Source organism: Oncorhynchus keta, chromosome 11 (genome assembly GCF_023373465.1).
Source record: "Oncorhynchus keta strain PuntledgeMale-10-30-2019 chromosome 11, Oket_V2, whole genome shotgun sequence".
In the NCBI taxonomy this organism is placed as follows: domain Eukaryota; kingdom Metazoa; phylum Chordata; class Actinopteri; order Salmoniformes; family Salmonidae; genus Oncorhynchus; species Oncorhynchus keta.
This window is the reverse complement of record NC_068431.1, coordinates 12409196-12427451: the sequence shown is the minus strand read 5'-3', so window position 1 is coordinate 12427451 and position 18256 is coordinate 12409196. Positions and strand designations below refer to the sequence as shown.

At 45.6% G+C, this 18256-nt stretch overlaps 1 long non-coding RNA gene across 1 annotated transcript; it reads right to left on the bottom strand.

Moving 5' to 3' along the window:
• Positions 1-2482: 2482 nt before the first annotated feature.
• On the bottom strand, positions 2483-9747 carry LOC127906249 (uncharacterized). The gene is made up of 3 exons (XR_008060669.1): positions 9481-9747; positions 3070-3160; positions 2483-2979 (listed from the first exon to the last, which is right to left on the bottom strand). It is a non-coding gene; the product is annotated as an uncharacterized LOC127906249 (long non-coding RNA).
• Between the last annotated feature and the right edge of the window lie 8509 nt (positions 9748-18256).

Below are 18256 nucleotides of genomic sequence, written 5' to 3'. Positions count from 1 at the left end.
TTTGGCAAATTGCGCTGTTAAGACACGTATGCCCTTTGCAACCACGTACCAATGTGAGAGTGGATTCTCGGCCCTCACAAGCATGAAAACTAAATACAGGCACAGACTGTGTGTGGAAAATGATTTAAGACGGAGACTCTCTCCAATACAACCCAACTTTACAGAGTTATGTGCATCCTTTCAAGCACACCCCTTCTCATTAACCTGTGGTGAGTTATTCACAATTCACAATCGATGAACAAGTAAAGTTTAATATGTAAGATGGTAAAGTAAAGAGCAAAATTATTGATTATTATTATATTATTATTTGTGTCCTGGTCCTATAGGAGCTCTTTATCACTTCCCATGAGTCGGGTTGTGGCAAAAACTCACACTCATTCTTATGTTTAATAAATGTATCATATAGTGTGTGTGTGGCAGGCTTACAATGATAGCAAAAAAACAACATTTGAGAGTGTGCTGACCCTGGTGCTAGAGGGGGTACGCAGCTGGAGGTTGAATGTTTGAATGGGTACGGGATTATAAAGAGTTTGGGGACCACTGCTGTAGAGGAAGGAAAATGCTCAGGGATTTCACCATGAGGCCAATGGTGATTTTAAAACAGTTACAGAGTTTAATGGTTGTGATAGTAGAAAACTGAGGATGGATCAATAACATTGTAATTACTCCACAATACTAACCTAAATGACAGAGTGAAAATAAGGAAGCCTGTACAGAATAAAAATATTCCAAAACATGTATCCTGTTTGCAACAAGACGCTTCAGTAAAACTGCATTAAAAAATGGCTAAGAAATGTACTTTTTGTCCTGAATACAAACCGTTATGTTTGGGGCAAATCCAACACAACACATCACTGAGTACTGCTCTTAATATGTTCAAGCATGGTGATGGCTGCATCTTGTTATGGGTATGCTTGCCATTAGCTTGTCATTGTGGCAGCAGGTAGTCTAGTGGTTAGAGCGTTGGACTAGTAACCGAAAGGTTGCACGATCAAATACCTGAGCTGACAATGTAAAAATCTGTCGTTCTGCCCCTGAACAAGGCAGTTAACCCACTGTTCTTAGGCCATCATAGAAAATAAGAATTTGTTCTTAACTGATTTGCCTAGTTAAATAAAGGTAAAACATTAACATTAAAATAAATACAATTAGCTTTGGGTGGTATCCAGATTTTCATACTGTCCTTCTCTCACCCTGGGATTTACGGTATTACTGGCTTAGTACACAAGGGGGTGCCAAAGAACATGATCAGAATGCTAAGAAAATTAACATAAGTAATATCAAATTTCCATGGAGGCTGAAGGCTGAAATGAAGAACGCAATCTGCTTTATATTCTAACGCATTGCAAAAGTTGACTGCAGGTATTTATTTAATAAATAGCTACAAATATTAAAATCTATTGAAAAACCATCCGGTGGCTATTTCCAAATATCCCGGTGTATGGTATATACGGTATACTGCCAAAGCCTACTTGTCATCGGCAAGGACTAGGGAGTTTTTTAGGATACAAATATATGGAATACAACTATAAGCAAACAGCTATAAGTCTGCTTTCAAACAGACACTTGCACAACGCATCACCGGGGGCAAACTACCTGCCCTCCAGGACACCTACAGCACCCGATGTCACAGGAAGGCCATAAAGATCATCAAGGACAACAACCACCCGAGCCACTGCCTGTTCAACACGCTACCATCCAGAAGGCGAGGTCAGAACAGGAGCATCAAAGCAGGGACCGAGAGACTGAAAAACAGCTTCTATCTCAAGGCCATCAGACTGTTAAACAGCCACCACTAACATTGAGTGGCTGCTGCCAACATACTGACTCAACTCCAACCACTTTAATATTTGAAAAATTGATGTAAGAAATGTATCACTGGACACTTTAAACAATGCCACTTTATATAATGTTTACATACCCTACATTACTCTTCTCACGTATATACTGTACTCTATATCATCTACTGCATCTTGCCTATGCCGTTCTGTACCATCACTCATTCATATATCTTTATGTACTGTACATATTCTTCTTCCCTTTACACTTGTGTGTATAAGGTAGTTGTTGTGAATTGTTAGGTTAGATTACTCGTTGGTTATTACTGTATTGTTGGAACTAGAAGCACAAGCATTTTGCTACACTCGCATTAACATCTGCTAACCATGTGTATGTGACAAATAAAATTGGATTTGATTTGACTAATTCGTCTTTCAGCAGGACAATAACCTAAAACACAAGGCCAAATATACACTGGAGTTGCTTACCAAAGACATTGAATGTTCCTGAGTGGCCTAGTTACAGTTTTGATTTAAATCTACTTGAAAATCTATGGCAAGACGTGAAAATGGTTGTATCGCAATGGTCAACAATCAACATGGGAGAGCTTGAAGTATTTTCTAAATAATAATATGCAAATATTTCAGAATGCAGGTGTGCATTTTTAATAAAAAATAATTCTACAAACATGTTTTCACTTTGCCATAATGGGGTATTATGTGTTGATGGGTGAGAACAAAATATATTTAATCCATTTTGAATTCAAACTGTAAAACAACAAATTGTGGAATAAATCAAGGTGTAGGAATACTTTCTGAAAGAACTGTATGTTTGTAGCCTAATCACCTGTTGCTAGGTATTGTTGCAATTTCACAAACCAAATGTATGCAGTAGTTGTGAAATAGAAAAGTTATTGAAATAAAGTAAACTTGTAAATTCAATTATTATCTTGAAGGGGAAGGCAGAGAATCAGATATGTCAAACACTGGAAATGTTGTGGTAGGATGATTCACCCACAAGAATGAATAGTGAGTTTAGGTGAGAGTGTCACATCCAGGCATTGATGTCTAAACTATTGGTAAGACCAGCAAGTACAGTTCCTTCCATTTCCTTTATCAGATTAAGTGTTGAAACCAAGTGTTGCCAGATGAGCAGAACTTTAGACAGGAAATGCCATGTTGGAGCTCTCCTTCTTTTTTGCTTGAATAGAAACAGCACATGACAAACGTGTGTCAAAAGACATTAAGATAATGCTTATGAGGATGAGAAACAAACAAAACCAATATTTACCTCTGTAGTCATCCTTGCCCTCTTCTGTGGATCTGATAAGCTCCCTTTCAAAACCTGTCTTGCTTTTCATTCGTTCTTCGATGCTATTTATCTGGAACGGAGGGAATGAAAAGGTGGTTAGAAGTGATGCATTAAAATATAAAGAATAATAACATTGACGTGATTGAGACATGGTAGGTAGGCAATCGAATAAATGCAGTTCTCCATTAGTCCTCCATATGCAGTCCTCCATTAGTCCTCCATATGCAGTCCTCCATTAGTCCCCCATATGCAGTCCTCCATTAGTCCTCCATATGCAGTTCTCCATTAGTCCTCCATATGCAGTCCTCCATTAGTCCTCCATATGCAGTCCTCCATTAGTCCTCCATATGCAGTCCTCCATTAGTCCTCCATATGCCGTTCTCCATTAGTCCTCCATATGCAGTCCTCCATTAGTCCTCCATATGCAGTTCTCCATTAGTCCTCCATATGCAGTCCTCCATTAGTCCTCCATATGCAGTTCTCCATTAGTCCTCCATATGCAGTCCTCCATTAGTCCTCCATATGCAGTCCTCCATTAGTCCTCCATATGCAGTCCTCCATTAGTCCTCCATATGCAGTCCTCCATTAGTCCTCCATATGCAGTCCTCCATTAGTCCTCCATATGCAGTCCTCCATTAGTCCTCCATATGCAGTCCTCCATTAGTCCTCCATATGCAGTCCTCCATTAGTCCTCCATATGCAGTCCTCCATTAGTCCTCCATATGCAGTCATCCATTAGTCCTCCATATGCAGTCCTCCATTAGTCCTCCATATGCAGTCCTCCATTAGTCCTCCATATGCAGTCCTCCATTAGTCCTCCATATGCAGTCCTCCATTAGTCCTCCATATGCAGTCCTCCATTAGTCCTCCATATGCAGTCCTCCATTAGTCCTCCATATGCAGTCCTCCATTAGTCCTCCATATGCAGTCCTCCATTAGTCCTCCATATGCAGTCCTCCATTAGTCCTCCATATGCAGTCCTCCATTAGTCCTCCATATGCAGTCCTCCATTAGTCCTCCATATGCAGTCCTCCATTAGTCCTCCATATGCAGTTCTCCATTAGTCCTCCATATGCAGTCCTCCATTAGTCCTCCATATGCAGTTCTCCATTAGTCCTCCATATGCAGTCCTCCATTAGTCCTCCATATGCAGTCCTCCATTAGTCCTCCATATGCAGTCCTCCATTAGTCCTCCATATGCAGTCCTCCATTAGCACTACGGCAGAATTAGCATTGAAGGCTGGACCGTTAAATATTACAGAGAAAGACAGAGGGAGCTGTGACGGTGATGCCTTCCCTTGTCCCTCTTCCTGCCTTCAGTCAGTTTCATCAGTCAGGTCACTGCTCTGAGCTGAGTGGAGTTTGACCCTGATCTCTCTGTGCAGAGCTTGGATCTTAGTGGTGAACTCCACACACTGCACCTCCAGGCTGCTGCTGCTTCTGCATGTTGTTGGAGATCTGCAGCTTCTCCGCCCGGGTCTCGTTCACGTTGCTCTTCAGGCTCTGGATCTGGTCCTGCTGGTCCTTGACCAGCGTACACTTCAGTTCCATCTTGCTGGACGCTGCAAGGAATCAAATAGCAGTGGAATTCATATTAACACGGCATAAGTGCTGTGGAATAGATAGTGTCATATACCTACTCTGAATTGCTCTACAGGCTACTTTATAAACTGGGTGGTACAAGCCATGAATGCTGATTGACTGACAGCCGTATATCAGACCGTATTCCACAGGTGTGACAAAACATACAAAAAAAACACTACTCTAATTACGTTGGTAACCAGTTTATAATAGTAATACGGCTATTATAAACACAGCAATAAGGTTATTATAGACGCGTTGCGTCGTGCATTCCAAGATGGCGTAGCAGTTCAGACGTCTTTGTCTTTGTCCTGTCATGTCCCGTGAATATATATATATATATATATATATATATATCTTTTTTTTCTCCTTCGTACATATTTTTTATATTTATAACCTCAGTTTCAACAATACTCTCCTGCAATCCGCCTCACCCAATGTGGTATGGATCTGCTATTTTCTGTACTTTAGAACCAGAACCTCCAACAGAAGCTAGCCAGCTAACTAGCTACTAGCTAGTAGTCAGTTAGCCACTGCTAGCAGTCATAAGCTCACCCTAGCCCGGTCAAATCCTGCCAGTCTGCATAGCACGATTCAACCCAGAGCATACCGGACCCTTTTTCTCCACATCTCCGGTTTCCTACTGCAAGCTCTGAAACTTTCACCTGCATCATCGCAGCTAGCTAGCTGCTATCCGAGTGGCTACCCCTTGGCTAACGTCTCTGTCCCAAAGCAAGCACCAGTGAGTCTGGAACTACCCCCTAAGGCCCTTCTGCTAGCCTGCTAGCCCCTGCTATACAGCCTGCTAGCTGTCTGAATTGCCGTGTCTCCAGCTCGCTTAGCTTCCCACTGGTCCCTATAATCACTCGGCTACACATGTCTCTCCCTAATGTCAATGTCTTGTCCATTGCTGTTTTGGTTAGTGATTATTGTCTTATTTCACTGTAGACTCCAGCCCTGCTCAATATGCCTTAGCTAGCCCTTTTGTTTCACCTCCCACACACGCGATGACCTCACCTGGTTTAAATGATGTCTCTAGATACAAAACCTCTCTCCAACTACCTCATCCCCATTTTTTTCCCCTCCTTTGCACCCCAGTATCTCTACCTGCACATTCATCTTCTATCACTCCGGTGTTTAATTTCTAAATTGTAATTACTTAGCCACTTCGGCCTATTTAATGCCATACCTTCCTAATCTTACCTCATTTGCACACACTGTATATAGATTTTTTTCTATTGTGTTATTGACTCTCCATTTGTTTATTCCATGTGTAACTCTGTGTTGTTGTTTGTGTCGCACTGCTTTGCTTTATCTTGGCCAGGTTGCAGTTGTAAATGAGAACGTTTTCTCAACTAGCCTACCTGGTTAAATAAAGGTGAAATAAATAAAATAAAAACAAGAACAACCCTTAGCCGTGGTATATTGGCCATATACCACACCTCCTCGGGCCTTATTGCTTAAATGTCTTGGAGTGGCCTAGTCAAAGCCCAGACCTCAATCCTATTGAGAATCTGCGGTATGACTTAAAGATTGCTCTACACCAGCAGAACCCATCCAACTTGAAGGAGCTGGAGCAGTTTTGCGTTGAAGAATGGGAAAAAATCCCAGTGGCTAGATGTGCCAAGCTTATAGGGACATACCCCAAGAGACTTACAGCTGTAATTGCTGCAAAAGGTGGCTCTAAAAAGTATTGACTTTGAGGAGGTGAATAGTTATGCATGCTCAAGTTTTCAGTTTTTTTTGCCTTATTTCTTGTTTATTTCACAATAAAACATATTTTACATCTTCAAAGTGGTAGGCATTGTCACGCCTTGGTCATTATATTTTGTGTTTTCGTTATATATTTGGTCAGGCCAGGGTGTGACATGGGTTTATGTTGTTGTATTTCGTATTGGGGTTTTTGTATTATTGGGATTGCGGCTGAGTAGGGGTGTTGTATGGGCTTGACTGCCTGAGGCGGTTCTCAATCAGAGTCAGGTGATTCTCGTTGTCTCTGATTGGGAACCATATTTAGGTAGCCTGGTTTCGCTATGTATTTTGTGAGTGATTGTTCCTGTCTCTGTGTAGTGTTCACCAGATAGGCTGTAATAGGTTTCTCGTTCCGTTTGTTGTTTTTGTATATGTAATAGTTATTTCATGTTTCGCTCTTCATTCATTAAAGTCATGAGTAACTACCACGCTGCATTTCGGTCCAATTCTCTTTCCACAAACGAAGAACGAAGTTACAGAATCACCCAACACACTCGGACCGAGCAGCGTGTTAACAGGCAGCGACAGCTTGAACAGCGAAGGGAGGACGTTATGGATAGCAGAGGCATGGAGTATACGACGTGGGAAGAAATCGACAGGTGGGCGGCCGACCCAGAGAGAGTGCAGGTGCCCGCCTGGGATTCGCTGGAGCAATGCGAAGAGGGCTATAGGCGAATGGAGTCGGAAAAAAAGACACGCCGGCTAAAGCGGAGAGGCGCTGGTATAAACAGGCAGCGACAGCTGGAGCAGCAAAAGGAGGATGAATTATTCGGAAAATGGACATGGGAAGACGTGTTGGATGGTAAAGGTTGTTACACTTGGGAGGAGATATTGGCCGGAAAGAGATCGCCTCCCATGGGAACAGGTGGAGGCACTAAGGAGAGCAGAGGCAGCCGGAGATAGGAGCCGACGATACGAGGGAACACGGTTGGCAAGGAAGCCCGAAAAGCTGTGCGTGTCCTCGATCCTGTAGCACCAGTTACAGCACCACGCACCAGGCCTTCTGTGCGCCTCGACCTGTTCAGCACAGCCAGAGCCTTCCTTCCCTCCTGCGCTGTCGGAGTCTCTCGCCTGTTCAGCACAGCCAGAGCCTTCCTTCCCTCCTGCGCTGTTGGAGTCTCCCGCCTGTTCAGCACAGCCAGAGCCTTCCTTCCCTCCTGCGCTGTCGGAGTCTCCCGCCTGTTCAGCGCTATCAGAGCCTTCCTTCTCTACAGCGCTGCCGGAGCCTCCTGCCTGTTCGGAGCAGCCTGAGCTGTCAGTCTGCATGAAGCAACCAGAGCTGCCAGTCTGCAAGGAGCTGCTAGTCTGCAAGGTGCTGCCAGCCTGCATGGAGCAGTCAGAGCTGTCGGCCTGCATGGAGCAGTCAGACCTGTCAGCCTGCATGGAGCAGTCAGAGCTGTCAGTCTGTATGAAGCAGCCAGAGCTGTCAGTCTGCATGAAGCAGCCAGAGCTGTCAGTCTGCAAGGAGCTGCTAGTCTGCAAGGAGCTGTCAGTCTGCAAGGTGCTGCCAGCCTGCATGGAGCAGTCAGAGCTGTCAGCCTGCATGGAGAAGTCAGAGCTGTCAGTCTGCATGAAGCAGCCAGAGCTGTCAGTCTGCATGAAGCAGCCAGAGCTGTCAGTCTGTAAGAAGCAGCCAGAGCTGTCAGTCTGCATAGAGCAGCTAGATCCGCCAGTCAGCCATGATCTTCTAGATCTGCCAGACAACCAGTCTCTTCCAGATCTGCCAGTCAACCAGTCTCTTCCAGATCTGCTAGTCAACCAGTCTCTTTTCCAGATCTGCCAGTCAACCAGAATCTTCCAGATCTGCTAGTCAACCAGAATCTTCCAGTTCCGCCAGCCAGCCAGGATCTACCGGAGCCTACTACCTGCCTGAGCTTCATTTCAGTACTGGGCTTCCTCTCAGTACTGGGCTTCCTCTCAGTACTGGGCTTTCTCTCAGTACTGGGCTTCCCCTCAGTTTCGGGCTGCCCCTCAGTTCCGGGCTGCCCCTCAGTTCCGGGCTGCCCCTCAGTCCCGAGCTGCCCCTCAGTCCCGAGCTGCCCCTCAGTCCCGAGCTGCCCCTCAGTCCCGAGCTGCCCCTCAGCCCCGAACTGTCCCTCAGCCCCGAGCTTCCCCTCAGTCCCGAGCTGCCTCAGTCCCGGGCTGCCCCTCAGTCCCGAACTGCCCCTCAGTCCCGAACTGCCCATCAGTCCCGAGCTGCCCCTCAGTCCCGAGCTGTCCCTCAGTCCTGAGATGCCCCTCAGTCACGAGCTGCTCCTCAGTTCTTTGGGGTTCTGGGTGAGGACTATTAGGCCATGGTCGGCGGCGAGGGTGGATTATCCCAGGACCCGAAGGGGAGGAACTAGGACATTAATGGAGTGGGGTCCACGTCCCGAGCCGGAACCGCCACCATGGACAGACGCCCACCCGGACCCTCCCTATGGTTTTGAGGTGCGTCCGGGAGTCCGCACCTTAGGGGGGGGGGGGTTCTGTCACGCCTTGGTCATTGTATTTTGTGTTTTCGTTATATATTTGGTCAGGCCAGGGTGTGACATGGGTTTATGTTGTTGTATTTCGTATTGGGGTTTTTGTATTATTGGGATTGCGGCTGAGTAGGGGTGTTGTATGGGCTTGGCTGCCTGAGGCGGTTCTCAATCAGAGTCAGGTGATTCTCGTTGTCTCTGATTGGGAACCGTATTTAGGTAGCCTGGTTTCGCTGTGTATTTTGTGGGTGATTGTTCCTGTCTCTGTGTAGTGTTCACCAGATAGGCTGTAATAGGTTTCTCGTTCCGTTTGTTGTTTTTGGATATGTAATAGTTATTTCATGTTTCACTCTTCATTCATTAAAGTCATGAGTAACTACCACGCTGCATTTCGGTCCGATTCTCTTTCCACAAACGAAGAACGACGTTACAGGCATGTTGTGTAAATCAAGTGATACAAACCACCCCAAAAAATATTTTAATTCCAGGTTGTAAGGCAACAGAATAGGAAAAATGCCAAGGGGGGTGAATACTTTTGCAGCCACTGAAAGTAAGCATTTCAAAAATGTCAAAACTGATCATAGTCGAAACCCACCTCCGGCTTGTGTTCCTGTTTTGTTGGCTCTGACAGTACTGCTGGGGCTTCCTCCACACCATGTCACAGGGTCATCTTCTCTGCCCTCTTTCCCAGGCTAGGCTGCGGGTCTGACTTCCTCTGCGGACTGGAGAGAGATGAGTCCTGCAACCCTTTCCACTGGGCTGAGGCCAAGGGCCATGGCAGGACTGGCCTGTCTGCCTGTCCCAGACGCTGGCCTGTCTGTCTGTCTGTCTTGCTTCTGCCTCTTCATCAGAACCAGATACTTCTCACCCTGATGGGGACATACATCAGGCAGTCTTTATACAAAATTTGGAACAGCAATACAATGGTGCATTGGATCAGTCTACAACTATTCACATACACTGCTGCCATCTAGTGGCCCAAATCGGAATTGCCCCGGGCTGGAATAATACATTATGGCATTTCTCTTGCATTTCAAAGATAATGGTACAAATAAAATACAAGAAAAGGTTGTTTTTTTCTTTGTATTATCTTTTACCAGATCTATTGTGTTATATTCTCCTACATTAATTTCACATTTCCACAAACTTCAAAGTGTTTCCTTTGAAATTGTATCAAGAATATGCATGTCCTGAGCTACAGTCAGTTCAATTTGGGTATGTCATTTTAGGAAAATTAAAAATGAGTGTATGCTTAAGAGGTTTTAAGCATGCCATCATAGATGTAATATGTACATGAATGACCAGACTCCAATCTGACATTTTACAGTTGGTAAAAAGGTCTAGCTGAGGATGCCCCTGTGTAACATCAAAGTAATATTAGAGTCAGGCAGATCATACTGAGAAAGTCGGTGCTGGGTCTCCTGTTTCTCCTGGTTGACCTGCTGGATGGTTCGGCTCAGGTCCATTACCTTGGCAGCCTGCTGGGCTATCTTCTTCTCCACATGAAGAAAGAAGACCACACTAGCGGTGTTATGTTGTGTACAGTATTGTGTGGTCTGACCTGATATCTGTCCATGAAGGAGATGTCCCGCAGGCAGGTCTTGGCTGTGTCCTCCTCTGACATCAGTGTGGACAGCAGGGTTTCCTGCTCCTCCACGTCCCCTTTCAGCCTCTCCATGTTCCGGTTCACCTTCTGTAGCCGGTTCCTCAGCTCAGGAAGCTCCTTTTCCTGCAGCTCAGCAATAGACTGCCTGGTGGTTACCAGAGAACAGTACCAGGGTTTGCTACTCATGTAGATCAACTGAGAAGAGAGTAGAATATGCCTTATATGGAGAGAGGGTTAAGAGAAAGGGCTATGAGCAGTGAAGCAGGACAATTGAAGCAGACAGCAACAACAGCAGTTATTTTTGCTCCACTAAAACAGCGACAAGCCATACAAAATGACATATCACATGGTTTTTAGTAGCAGAGCGGGACCTCTCTTACAGGTTATGTGCAATGGCTGCCTGAGCAGCATGTCGCCCCTTTGTGAGTCGAGCATCCACTACCATCTAGTGGAAGGAAACTATAATTGCAACCTATTACAATAGTGGTCGAAAAAGTACCCAATTTTCAATCTTGAGGAAAAGTAAAGATTACTTTTTTTTTTTTAATTACTCAAGTAAAAGTGAAAGTCACCCAGTAAAATACTACATGAAAAGTCTAAAAGTATTTGGTTTTAAACGTACTTAGGTATAAAAAGTAAAAGTATAATTAATTTAAAATGTCAAATATTAAGCAAACCACGATTGTCTTGTTTTTAAAATTTACGGATAGCCAGGGGCACAGTTCAACACTCAGACATAATTTACAAACTAACCAGTTGTGTTTAGTGAGTCCACCAGATCAGAGGCAGTAGGGATGACCAGGGATGTTCTCTTGATAAGTGTGTGAATTAGACAATGTTTATGTCCTGCTAAGCATTCAAAATGTAACGAGTACTTTTGGGTGTCATGGAAAATGTAAGGAGTAAAAAGTACATTATTTTCTTTAGGAATGTAGTGGAGTAAAAGTAAAAGTCGTCAAAAATATAAATAGTAAAGTACAGATACCCTAAAGAACTACTTAAGTAGTACTTCAAAGTATTTTTACTTGAGTATTTTACACCACTGCAGCCCATTATCTCCAATGACACAATGCACCTGAATTACTCCCTGATCCATTTTGACCTGACAGGTTTGAGAGCCATCATGTCATCCTTCCTCCTCTCCTTCATCTTCAGTTCCTGCTCGCTGGGAAGATGCACTGGCACACGGGGCAGCAGGGAAAACCCTCTGAGTGCACACGGCCGTGTCACCCTCCAACATGGCTGAGCACACACTCATAGAGGGGCAAACACAGATAAGGTTAATAGTTTCTCAGACATTATTCAAAACAGATCAGACTAAAAACACTCTACAAAAAATATCAGCACGGCCAGCAACAAACACCTCACAGGTTATCAGTAGTGCATAGCCCAGGCAGTGGTATGCAAAGTTGGGGTTGTTTTTTTAGGAACAAAGAACTAAGAATGCAGATTATTGTATGGGAAAATACATGTTTTTGAGAAAGATCATTTGAAAAACATTATTTTGAGTAAATGTATTTATGAAAATGTAATGAATTGAAGGTTGTCCTGTTCATTTATCAATTAAATTATGTTACCCTCAGTCTGTTATATCAGGATTTGTAAGATACTGATAGAAACGAAAACAGACAGAGGCCCAGTCTACCAAAGTGAAATGTTTATTCACGGGAACGTTCTGACGTGTACAGTACAAGACCTTCAATTTATAGCGACACACATACTTCCACACCAACCATCAAATCCGCCCACCAATAGAGCCTAGGGGAGTACGTGAGAATAGTGTCTTCCTACCCTCCCCTAAGAGGGGGAGAGACCTGGGACTGGGAAGTTCTCAGTGTCCCAGCCAAGGTCTCCCCGGATCTGGCTCAGACAGATAGTCTGTTCTCAAAACACTAGACACATTGTTCCCAAACGTTGATTCTGATTAAAACCACACACAGTATTATAATATAATCATCGAATGAGTCTAACACTTACACACATGTATTATAATAATATAATGATTCAAATTAATTTCAAACAATCACATGGTATCAGACCTATGGTTTCATACAATCACATGGTATCAGACCTATGGTTTCATACAATCACATGGTATCAGACCTATGGTTTCATACAATCACATGGTATCAGACCTATGGTTTCATACAATCACATGGTATCAGACCTATGGTTTCATACAATCACATGGTATCAGACCTATGGTTTCATACAATCACATGGTATCAGACCTATGGTTTCATACAATCACATGGTATCAGACCTATGGTTTCATACAATCACATGGTATCAGACCTATGGTTTCATACAATCACATGGTATCAGACCTATGGTTTCATACAATCACATGGTATCAGACCTATGGTTTCATACAATCACATGGTATCAGACCTATGGTTTCAGGACTGTAACATTCTAATCATTTATTAAAACACATTTCCTTATCAGGTCCCCAGACATTCTGGTGGAAAAAATGTGGTCCCCGCTGAAAAAGTTTGAATTCCACTGGCCCAGGAGATCGATTTCATCAAAGAAAGCTACAGTACCTCAGGTATAAATGAAACCTCATATTTAAACTTGTGGTACCTATCTGCTTGGAGGTCTTCTCCAGGTCGTCCTGTAGCTTCCAGGTCGTCCTGTAGCTTCCAGGTCGTCCTGTAGCTTCCAGGTCGTCCTGTAGCTTCCAGGTCGTCCTGTAGCTTCCAGGTCGTCCTTCCACCTCTGGCCCTTCTTTGGACACTGTGTTAACAACCCTCCAGACGACACCATTCTGTATACTTCTGGCCCTTCTTTGGACACTGTGTTAACAACCCTCCAGGCAAGCTTCAATGCCATACAACTCTCCTTCCGTGGCCTCCAATTGCTCTTAAATACAAGTAAAACTAAATGCATGCTCTTCAACCGATCACTGCCTGCACCTGCCCGCCTGTCCAACATCACTACTCTGGATGGCTCTGACTTAGAATACGTGGACAACTACAAATACCTAGGTGTCTGGTTATACTGTAAACTCTCCTTCCAGACTCACATCAAACATCTCCAATCCAAAGTTAAATCTAGAATAGGCTTCCTATTTCGCAACAAAGCATCCTTCACTCATGCTGCCAAACATACCCTTGTAAAACTGACCATACTACCAATCCGACTTTGGCGATGTCATTTACAAAATAGCCTCCAATACCCTACTCAACAAATTGGATGCAGTCTATCACAGTGCAATCCGTTTTGTCACCGAAGCCCCATATACTACCCACCATTGCGACCTGTGCGCTCTCGTTGGCTGGCCCTCGCTTCATACTCGTCGCCAAACCCACTGGCTCCATGTCATCTACAAGACCCTGCTTGGTAAAGTCCCCCCTTATCTCAGCTCGCTGGTCACCATAGCATTTCCCACCTGTAGCACACGCTCCAGCAGGTATATCTCTCTTGTCACCCCCAAAACCAATTCTTTCTTTGGCCGCCTCTCCTTCCAGTTCTCTGCTGCCAACGACTGGAACGAACTACAAAAATCTCTGAAACTGGAAACACTTCTCCCTCACTAACAATCTCCCTCACTAGCTTTAAGCACCAACTGTCAGAGCAGCTCACATATTACTGCACCTGTACATAGCTCACCTATAATTTAGCCCAAACAACTACCTCTTTCCCTACTCTATTTAATTAATTTATTTTGCTTCTTTGCACCCCATTATTTTGTAACTCTGTGTCGTTGTACGTGTCGAACTGCTTTGCTTTATCTTGGCCAGGTCGCAATTGTAAATGAGAGCTTGTTCTCAACTTGCCTACCTGGTTAAATAAAGGTGAAATAAAAAAATAAAAAAACATTGAACATATTTTCTCGTATTCTGCACAGTGGCTCAGTGGCGTATTCTGCTCTCCAACGCAAGCTATTTACTGCAAGCACATTACAGTCACATACACACTTCAGCAGCTCCGTATTGCAACAACACAACCAGACTGAGTGCAGATGTTAATCTGGCCGTGTGTGACAGAAGCACTCACTTGAGCTTGGCCAGTTTCTCCCTGGTGGAGTTGATCTCTTTGAACTTGGTGTGGATCCAGTCCTCCAGCTCCCTCTTCTTAGGGAAGTGACTCAGCAGGGAAACCAGATCCTCGTTGTGCCTCGACTTTATCTTCCTCACCTGATCCTCTTTATCCGTCTGAGAGAAGGAAGGAGGTCCACAGGCTCACATTATCACTAACCAGGGTCAGTGGTCATTTACCACTAACCAAGGTCAGAGGTCAGTTACCACTGGCCAGGTCCAGAGGTCAGTTACCAGCTTTAGACCCTCTCGACTGCGGCCTCGTCGATGTGGATGTGCTCTCTGCTGTCTACTGTAGTCCACGATAATCTCCTTCATTTTGTTGATGTTGAGGGTGAGGTTATTTTCCTTGTACCACTTCTGTCAGGGCTCTCACCTCCTCCCTGTAGGCTTTCTCATCATTGTTGGGAATCAGGCCTAACACTGTTGTGTCATCAGAGAACTTAATGATTGAGTTGGAGACATGCGTGGATACGCAGTCATGGATGAACAGAGAGTACAAGAAGGGGCTGAGCACACACTTCTGTGGGGCCCCCCTGTTGAGGATCGGCATGGCAGAGGTGTTGTTGCCTACCAACACCACTTGGGGACGGCCCATCAGGAAGTCAAGGACACATTTGCAGAGAGAGGGGTTCAGTGATGAGCTTTAACTAGGCAAGTCAGTTAAGAACAAATTCTTATTTTCAATGACGGCCTAGGAACAGTGGGTTCACTGCCTTGTTCACGGGCAGAACAACATATTTTTGACCTTGTCAGCTTTAACCTTTCGGTTACTAGTCCAACGTTCTAACCACTAGGCTACCTGCTGCCCCTACGTTGATGTTCAAGGCTGAGCTGTAGTCGATGAACAGCATTGTTACATAGGTACTTCTCTTGTCCAGTTGGGATAGGGCAGTGTACAGTGCAATGGCGATTGCATCGTCCATGGATCTGTTGGGGCGGTTTGCGAATTGTAGTCATCTAGGGTGTAGGATAAGGTGGAGGTGATATGGTCCTAAACTAGCCTCTCAAATCACTTCATGATGACAGAAGTGAATGCTACGAGGCGAGAGTCATTTAGTTCAATTACATTCTCTTTCTTGGATACAGGAACAATGGTGGACACCTTGAAGCAAGTGGAGACAACAGTCTGGGATATGGAGACTGGCCAGATCAGAGGTCAGGTTACCATTGGCCAGGGTCAGAGTGACCTCTTGTTCTGAGTGATGGGTCAGGTTACCATTGGCCAGGGTCAGAGTGACCTCTTGTTCTGAGTGATGGGTCAGGTTACCATTGGCCAGGGTCAGAGTGACCTCTTGTTCTGAGTGATGGGTCAGGTTACCATTGTCCAGGGTCAGAGTGACCTCTTGTTCTGAGTGATGGGTCAGGTTACCATTGGCCATGGTCAGAGTGACCTCTTGTTCTGAGTGATGGGTCAGGTTACCATTGGCCAGGGTCAGAGTGACCTCTTGTTCTGAGTGATGGGTCAGATTACCATTGGCCAGGGTCAGAGTGACCTCTTGTTCTGAGTGATGGGTCAGGTTACCATTGTCCAGGGTCAGAGTGACCTCTTGTTCTGAGTGATGGGTCAGGTTACCATTGGCCAGGGTCAGGACCTCTTGTTCTGAGTGATGGGTCAGGTTACCATTGGCCAGGGTCAGAGTGACCTCTTGTTCTGAGTGATGAGTCAGGTTACCATTGTCCAGGGTCAGAGTGACCTCTTGTTCTGAGTGATGGGTCAGGTTACCATTGGCCAGGGTCAGAGTGACCTCTTGTTCTGAGTGATGTGTCAGGTTACCATTGGCCAGGGTCAGAGTGACCTCTTGTTCTGAGTGATGGGTCAGGTTACCATTGGCCAGGGTCAGAGTGACCTCTTGTTCTGAGTGATGGGTCAGGTTACCATTGTCCAGGGTCAGAGTGACCTCTTGTTCTGAGTGATGGGTCAGGTTACCATTGGCCAGGTCAGAGTGACCTCTTGTTCTGAGTGATGGGTCAGGTTACCATTGGCCAGGGTCAGAGTGACCTCTTGTTCTGAGTGATGGGTCAGGTTACCATTGGCCAGGGTCAGAGTGACCTCTTGTTCTGAGTGATGGGTCAGGTTACCATTGGCCAGGGTCAATGACCTCTTGTTCTGAGTGATGGGTCAGGTTACCATTGGCCAGGGTCAGAGTGACCTCTTGTTCTGAGTGATGGGTCAGGTTACCATTGTCCAGGGTCAGAGTGACCTCTTGTTCTGAGTGATGGGTCAGGTTACCATTGGCCAGGGTCAGAGTGACCTCTTGTTCTGAGTGATGGGTCAGGTTAACATTGGCCAGGGTCAGAGTGACCTCTTGTTCTGAGTGATGAGTCAGGTTACCATTGTCCAGGGTCAGAGTGACCTCTTGTTCTGAGTGATGGGTCAGGTTACCATTGGCCAGGGTCAGAGTGACCTCTTGTTCTGAGTGATGGGTCAGGTTACCATTGGCCAGGGTCAGAGTGACCTCTTGTTCTGAGTGATGGGTCAGGTTACCATTGTCCTCTTGTTCTGACCATAGGGTCAGAGTGACCTCTTGTTCTGAGTGATGGGTCAGGTTACCATTGGCCAGGGTCAGAGTGACCTCTTGTTCTGAGTGATGGGTCAGGTTACCATTGGCCAGGGTCAGAGTGACCTCTTGTTCTGAGTGATGAGTCAGGTTACCATTGGCCAGGGTCAGAGTGACCTCTTGTTCTGAGTGATGGGTCAGGTTACCATTGTCCAGGGTCAGAGTGACCTCTTGTTCTGAGTGATGGGTCAGGTTACCATTGGCCAGGGTCAGAGTGACCTCTTGTTCTGAGTGATGGGTCAGGTTACCATTGTCCAGGGTCAGAGTGACCTCTTGTTCTGAGTGATGGGTCAGGTTACCATTGGCCAGGGTCAGAGTGACCTCTTGTTCTGAGTGATGGGTCAGGTTACCATTGGCCAGGGTCAGAGTGACCTCTTGTTCTGAGTGATGGGTCAGGTTACCATTGTCCAGGGTCAGAGTGACCTCTTGTTCTGAGTGATGGGTCAGGTTACCATTGGCCATGGTCAGAGTGACCTCTTGTTCTGAGTGATGGGTCAGGTTACCATTGGCCAGGGTCAGAGTGACCTCTTGTTCTGAGTGATGGGTCAGATTACCATTGGCCAGGGTCAGAGTGACCTCTTGTTCTGAGTGATGGGTCAGGTTACCATTGTCCAGGGTCAGAGTGACCTCTTGTTCTGAGTGATGGGTCAGGTTACCATTGGCCAGGGTCAGAGTGACCTCTTGTTCTGAGTGATGGGTCAGGTTACCATTGGCCAGGGTCAGAGTGACCTCTTGTTCTGAGTGATGAGTCAGGTTACCATTGTCCAGGGTCAGAGTGACCTCTTGTTCTGAGTGATGGGTCAGGTTACCATTGGCCAGGGTCAGAGTGACCTCTTGTTCTGAGTGATGTGTCAGGTTACCATTGGCCAGGGTCAGAGTGACCTCTTGTTCTGAGTGATGGGTCAGGTTACCATTGGCCAGGGTCAGAGTGACCTCTTGTTCTGAGTGATGGGTCAGGTTACCATTGTCCAGGGTCAGAGTGACCTCTTGTTCTGAGTGATGGGTCAGGTTACCATTGGCCAGGGTCAGAGTGACCTCTTGTTCTGAGTGATGGGTCAGGTTACCATTGGCCAGGGTCAGAGTGACCTCTTGTTCTGAGTGATGGGTCAGGTTACCATTGGCCAGGGTCAGAGTGACCTCTTGTTCTGAGTGATGGGTCAG